At 41.5% G+C, this 7482-nt stretch overlaps 1 long non-coding RNA gene across 1 annotated transcript; it reads right to left on the reverse strand.

The window, feature by feature from the left end:
- Positions 1 to 442: 442 nt before the first annotated feature.
- On the reverse strand, positions 443 to 7476 carry LOC145862291 (uncharacterized). Its single transcript, XR_014381598.1, has 2 exons — positions 1157 to 7476; positions 443 to 1059 (listed from the first exon to the last, which is right to left on the reverse strand). It is a non-coding gene; the product is annotated as an uncharacterized LOC145862291 (long non-coding RNA).
- Positions 7477 to 7482: the final 6 nt, after the last annotated feature.

A 7482-nucleotide genomic window follows, 5' to 3' on the forward strand; every position in this document is an offset into this window, starting at 1 on the left:
CAGTGTGAACCTGCTTTCATCTGTGAAGAGCACAGGGCTCCAGTGGCGAATTTGCCAATCTTGGTGTTCTCTGGCAAATGCCAAACGTCCTGCACGGTGTTGGGCTGTAAGCACAACCCCCACCTATGGACGTCGGGCCCTCATACCACCCTCATGGAGTCTGTTTCTGACCGTTTGAGCAGACACATGCACATTTGTGGCCTGCTGGAGGTCATTTTGCAGGGCTCTGGCAGTGCTTCTCCTGCTCCTCCTTGCACAAAGGCGGAGGTAGCGGTCCTGCTGCTGGGTTGTTGCCCTCCTACGACCTCCTCCACGTCTCCTGATGTACTGGCCTGTCTCCTGGTAGCGCCTCCATGCTCTGGACACTACGCTGACAGACACAGCAAACCTTCTTGCCACAGCTCGCATTGATGTGCCATCCTGGATGAGCTGCACTACCTGAGCCACTTGTGTGGGTTGTAGACTCCGTCTCATGCTACCACTAGAGTGAAAGCACCGCCAGCATTCAAAAGTGACAAAAACATCAGCCAGGAAGCATAGGAACTGAGAAGTGGTCTGTGGTCCCCACCTGCAGAACCACTCCTTTATTGGGGGTGTCTTGCTAATTGCCTATAATTTCCACCTGTTGTCTATTCCATTTGCACAACAGCATGTGTAATTTATTGTCAATCAGTGTTGCTTCCTAAGTGGACAGTTGTAAGTAGATAAATGCTTAAATATTGATGTGCAGTTACATTTTCAAACACTCAATTGCTACTGTAGTTTAATGCAACTAGATATCGTATCAATGTTTTTATGCAACACCGAAATGTGGGGAATTCACAATACCGGAGGTCATGAATTCCCTAAAGGCATTGTAGGTGCTATGAAGAGGGAGCCTTAGTATCACAGCACGTGTTTGCCTCTGGGTACTTTTTCTTCTGCTGCGAAGCGAGACGCCCTCGCGCTGTGTGGAGGAATTCGATGGTCGGGGTGTCCTCAAACCCAAGGGGTGGCACCACCATTGCCCCAGTAGCAAATCCAACACCATCGGCACTGTTAGAGGAGGACATTCTCCATCTGAGGAGTACACAGTAAAACCATTAAAGTACATATTTAAATCGCAAAATGGAATAATATGCAGTTACCGATAAACTGGAACAATTTACTATTTTACCTTGCACCTCAGCCAGCCAGTTGAACCAGTGGCAGATGGAGTCGCTCTCCAAACACCACCGGTTGCCGCCAGGTATGGAATAGGTTACTTTAAACAGGTCCCACAGGTCCCTGGCAGTGGGAGGCTTTATGGAGTCCACAAAAAGTGCTCGGAAGCTGTCCGGATGGTTCCCCAATGCCTCGAGTTGAGACCATATTTCAACCTGTTATGGTTTAGAGACAGTATGTATATTTAAAATAAGTGTTATGGACAATATAGTGATGTGTATTGATTTAGGGGGTTGGACTGAATAAAAAGGTAATGACAAGTACTTCACAGATTTATGACAGAGTTGACTTACTGCTCCAAGGCCACCTGCATGCTCCCTTTGACAAATTGTTGAGCCACCAATTCAACCACACCATCTCTGTCCTCCGTTGTCTTGACAACAATCTTTTTTTGTAGGGGAACGAGCCTCCTCCTCCTGTCTTAAAGGCCTCTACATTTAGATTCATCTGGGGGAATGTTTTCCCCAAAACATTCAAGAAGCTGCTCTCCTACTGACTATAGGGCACTTTGATCTGCCACACAGGATACTCTAAAGATACTGAGATATGGAACCATTCTTTAAATCTAATAAAATGTATCCTAATATAAAACAGGGAAATAGTCCATTATCTTTAAAATCAGTAAAATAACCTTCAATAAGTCTATGTTTAATCATAAGATAGATTCACAACTAGCTTACTTACAAAGCAAGCACTGTGCATCGCACTGTGTCCTCATGTACTGCATGGATATTGGGAAACCTACAAATACTGCCCCCTATCCCCAACAGGTTAATACAGGTAACGAGTGGAGGACAGAGGAGCCTCTTGCTTGTTTGTAGGTGACCAAATACTTATTTTCCACCATAATTTGCAAATAAATTCATTAAAAATCCTACAATGTGATTTTCTGGATTTCTTTTTTTCTCATTTTGTCTGTCATAGTTGAAGTGTACCTATGATGAAAATTATAGGCCTCTCTCATCTTTTTAAGTGGGAGAACTTGCACAATTGGTGGCTGACTAAATACTTTTTTGCCCCACTGTATATACACCTGTTCTGAATAGCCCCAGAGTTTGCAACGCCACTAAGCAAGGGGCACCACCAAGCAAGCGGCACCATGAAGACCAAGGAGCGCTCCAAACAGGTCAGGCTGAAAGTTGTAGAGAAGTACAGATCAGGGTTGGGTTATAAAAAAATATCAGAAACTTTGAACATCCCATGGAGCACAATTAAATCCATTATTAAAACATTGAAAGAATATGGCACCACAACAAACCTGCCAAGAGAGGGCCACCCACCAAAACTCACAGACCATGCAAGGAGGGCATTAATCAGAGAGGCAACAAAGAGACCAAGATAACCCTGAAGGAGCTGCAAAGCTCCACCGCGGAGATTGAAGTATCTGTCCATAGGACCACTTTAAGCCGTACACTCCACAGAGCTGGGTTTTACGGAAGAGTGGCCAGACAAAAGCCATTGCTTAAAGAAAAAAATAAGAAAACATGTTTGGTGTTCGCCAAAAGCCATGTGGGAGACTCCCCAAACATATGGAAGAAGGTACTCTGGTCAGATGAGACTAAAATTGAGTTTTTTGGCTATCAAGGAAAATGCTATGTCTGGCTCAAACCCAACACCTCTCATCACCCCGAGATAACCATCCCCACAGTTAAGCATGGTGGCAGCATCATGCTGTGGGCATGTTTTTCCATCGGCAGGGACTTGGAAACTGGTCAGAATTGAAGGAATGATGGATTGCGCTAAATACAGGGAAATTCTTGAGGGAACCCTGTTTCAGTCTTCCAGAGATTTGAAACTGGGATGGAGGTTCACCTTCCATCAGGACAATTCACCTTCTAAGCCTACTGCTAAAGCAACACTCGAGTGGTTGAAGGGGAAACATTTAAATGTCTTGAAATGGCGTAGTCAAAGCCCAGACCTCAATCCAATTGAGAATCTGTACACCAGCGGAACCCATCCAACTTGAAGGAGCTGGAGCAGTTTTGCCTTGAAGAATGGGCAAAAATCCCAGTGGCTAGATGCGCCAAGCTTATACAGACATACCCCAAGAGACATGCATGCAGCTGTAATTGCTGAAAAAGGTGGCTCAACAAAGTATTCACTTTACGGGGGTGAAGTTATGCACGCTCAAGTTTTCCGTTTTTTTGTCTTATTTCTTGTTTGTTTCACAAAAACATTTTTGCATCTTCAAAGTGGTAGGCATGTTGTGTAAATCAAATGATGCAAACCTCCCAAAAATCTATTTTCATTCCAGGTTGTAAGGCAACAAAATGCCAAGAGGAGTGAATACTTTCGCAAGCCACTGCCCACCATAGGCCAAATGTAATTTGCTGGACCTTGGGACATCCCTACTCTAAAGCATAACCCTAACCTTAACCCTTACCCACCCTAACCGTACACATAACCAAATTACTTACCTAACCTTAACCATTTTAAATGTCAAATTCAACTGGGTAGGGATGTCCAAAGGAGGCGGAATAGCAAGGACCATATGTTTATCATCTGAGAGCTGTATCCATGAATACTGGTCAGGGGACAAAAAATAAGAGACTGGTGTAAGAGACAGTGGCCTGACCATATAAATAGGGAATTAGAACACTATCGTGACATAGTGAGACTGACCATCAGATGCCGGCACCATCAGCACAGTAAAATAAAAATAAAATTATTTAAAATCTATGCACACTCAGCTGTGCTTCACGAGTAATACCACAACGGGTCTATTACCAGTGTGATCATATAGCCTACCTCAAATGCTGAAAAATATATTTTTTACATGGCCCGAACAACAATGCATTGGTAGGGTAATTCAAACAAAGCCAATATGCGGTGATAATGTATTGGGCCTATAGCTTACTGCACAAACCTCATTGCTCCAGTACAGCTGGTTAATGTTGCATAGGCTTACGTAGATCTTGGCTTGCATTTTGACTCAAAGTGATCTTGACTCAGAAAAGTTTGGTGACCACTGTTCTAGTTTTCCCTGATAACACTATCACTGTTTCCCTTTAGTGTGGCAATTGTGATTGAATCAATGCAATATTAGCCACTTTCAATGTAACATACTGTCGTGACGTGACTTTCATTAATCTGATAGTTATTGGATTGAATAAATAAGTTATGTTTAATTGTTACCCAGTTAAATGAATCATGTAACAATTAACTAATTATATATGGATAACAGTCACTTATTAATCATTACCTCATATCAGTTCTCATTCTGAACAGTTGTAACCTTCTTGGATCTGCAAGAACTCGAGCTTTTGCTGATTATTCAGTACTATACAAATTGGTTTCTTTCTTTCTTTATTTACTAACTAAATAATAACACAAAATACACATACATGAGACAAAAGGCCCTACTGGACTGACAAGATATGATGGCTTGTTACAACATGAATGGGGGGGGGATAGAGAGGAAAAGAACACTTATCGTGGATACATTATAGGACTGTCCTCACATTAAACATATACCTTGCACACGAACCACCGCCCATTTTGGGATAAGAAGTAATTCATGTATTTACGTGTGGATGTCTTTGTCCGTCATCTATCTTTGTTGATACCAATAAATCCTTCTATGGGGAAGGGGTTGACAATGTCCTTAGTTGTTTTGGCTTGTATGGGCTGTTTTCAAAGCAGATTTTCAGATGCACTAATGATTGTCTGAGATGGGATTTTCTCCTTCCCACCTGGTGTCTTTAGTCAGAGTTTGAAGCACTTTACATGCGCAGCTGCAGACTGGCAGTATCCTGGTCTGGTAGTGAGGCTATCTTCACTTCGTGTCGAGGTTCCAAGTTTTAACCATTTACAACATGTAGCGATCACTCCACACTTTTCTGGTCTCGTAGGTGAGGTTATCTTCTCATCTAGCACAGAAGTTGAGTGTTTCAACGTGTGGACCACGGTTTCACGTCTTCTGGTATGCTATGTTAATTATTAGCCAGTCCTTTTAAGCATTCTGGTTGAAAAGGCAGTTCCATCATGCTGTCAAGTTCTCTGACCTCATTTGGTGCGTGTCTAGTCACTGTGCATAGTTTATATGAAGAAAAAATAAAATATATATATATATACACAACATTTAGATATAAACATGGCAAATAGAAATCAGTACAATTTCCAAGTTACAGTATTTTCTTGATAACATTCTTAATGACATCACCAAATAATAAACAATGTGACACGATTGTTCTTTAGATCCCCACTGACCATTCATATCTTAGAAATATTGCTCCAATATTCACTTTAGTAATACTAAAGAGTAAAATGGAGATTCACCTCCTGCCTAATTTATGACAGTGTTAGTGTCAAAACTGGCCCAGCTCCCCACCCTCCCTCTTCTGTGGGTGAGAGGGGGTCTGGCTATCGTCAGCCATTGCTACACTGATCGGAGCCTTGGATCCTCACCCAGGAGGCATCCTATGACAGTGCCACATTTAAATTCACTGAGCTCTTCTGTAAGGCCATTCTATGGTCAATGTTTGTCTATGGAGATTGCATGGCAGTGTGCTCAATTTTATACACCTGTCAGCGACCTGGCTCAAATAGCCGAATCCACTCATTTAAAGGGGTGTCCACATACTTTTGTATATGTAGTGTATAGTAAGGATGTGGTACTGGTACTTGTTAAACACTTCACCATATTAGACTGAAAGATGTAAGGTAATTTTGCCAAATATGCTCATTAGTTGTGCAATCAACATATTTGCTGCTACTTCACTCAACCCCGTTTTAAAAGCCTCCCTTCCTGTTTTACATTCAATGAGACCAACAAGAATAATTTCCTTTGCCAAATAGTCCCAGATTTTCATAAAACGGGCACACGTGGTCTCTCGTTTCTGCATCACCAAATTTTGCACAAGGCAAACGAATAGGCTACATGCTCTTAAATTATTTGTTCAGTGCTGCGGGAGCAGGGGTGTAGTGCTGCCAGAGGCACTTGAGCTTCACTCTACCACTTCTCGCAATAGTGCACATTTAGTCAAGTTTGATCAAAGATGAATGAATGTCTTGGAAGATCACAATGATTCATTAGTATTCTACATAACAGAACCAAATATAATAGCATAGTATAACATTACTGTTACACAAAAAACACAAGTTTAGTACTTTCTTGAGATTTTAGGATCTTTAGCTGAATAGTATTTTGGGGGAATTATTTTGGCAAAATTTGAGTATACCCACTTCTCCAGGCACCACTACATAGGGCCAGTGGAAAGACAGCATTCACACAGCATGATGTTAAAGCATAAGCAGTCCATGAACTCAGACATAATAAGCCAGTAGGTCCCAATCATAAGAATACAAAAACACAACCATTAAGCATTTCCCAATTTAAATTTACAACTATTACTTCCCATTACAAAAAGGCATTTCACGTTTAGCACACAAAGTAACTGGTGACCTAAAGTTTAAAGTGGAACTGCTTTGCAGATATGAAATAGACAATCATAATATCAAAAATATCAAATTCCCAGTTTATGCTACAAAACCAACTTTAAAAGAGATTTTAAAAATAGGTTCTACTTCACTCAATGTTCCATAACATGTATTTACATTTTTTATTTAACCTTTATTTAACTAGGCAAGTCAGTAAAGGAAAAATTATTATTTACAATGATGGCCTACCCCGGCCAAACCCAGAGGACGCTGGGCCAATTGTGCGCGGCCCTATTGGAGTCCCAATAACAGCCGGATGTGATACAGCCTGGACATACACTAAGGCATTGTTGGCAGAATAGATGGAGGCAGTTCAATGCATAATTCATATAATTCACCAATACCTATTGCTATCACATTGTAAAATCACAGCTGGCCTGGTACATTGTTTGCTGCCTCCATTCGGGATGCACTGTTTTAGTTTCAATTACTCAATATTCTGGACAAAAACAGACGAATGTAACTAACTCTGGGAATGTCAATACAATCAAACAAAGGCAACGATCACAGTCATAAATTGGCTTATATACAGTGGTTTGTCCTTTAAAAGGTGCAGCGTACTGTAGCACAGCTTGCACGGTGCCGCAGAATTCTATGGCACGTTATTTAAGTGCCAACCACTGGTACCATTAATGCTAGTTAGTGCTAGTTTGACCACCAGAGGGCATCTTTGAGACAATTTGATACATTTACATTTACATTTAAGTCATTTAGCAGACGCTCTTATCCAGAGCGACTTACAAATTGGTGGATTCACCTTATGATATCCAGTGGAACAACCACTTTACAATAGTGCATCTAAAGCTTTTAAGGGGGGGGGGGGGGGGTAGAAGGATTACT

Source organism: Salmo salar, chromosome 19 (genome assembly GCF_965601325.2).
Source record: "Salmo salar chromosome 19, fSalSal1, whole genome shotgun sequence".
Lineage (NCBI taxonomy): Eukaryota > Metazoa > Chordata > Actinopteri > Salmoniformes > Salmonidae > Salmo > Salmo salar.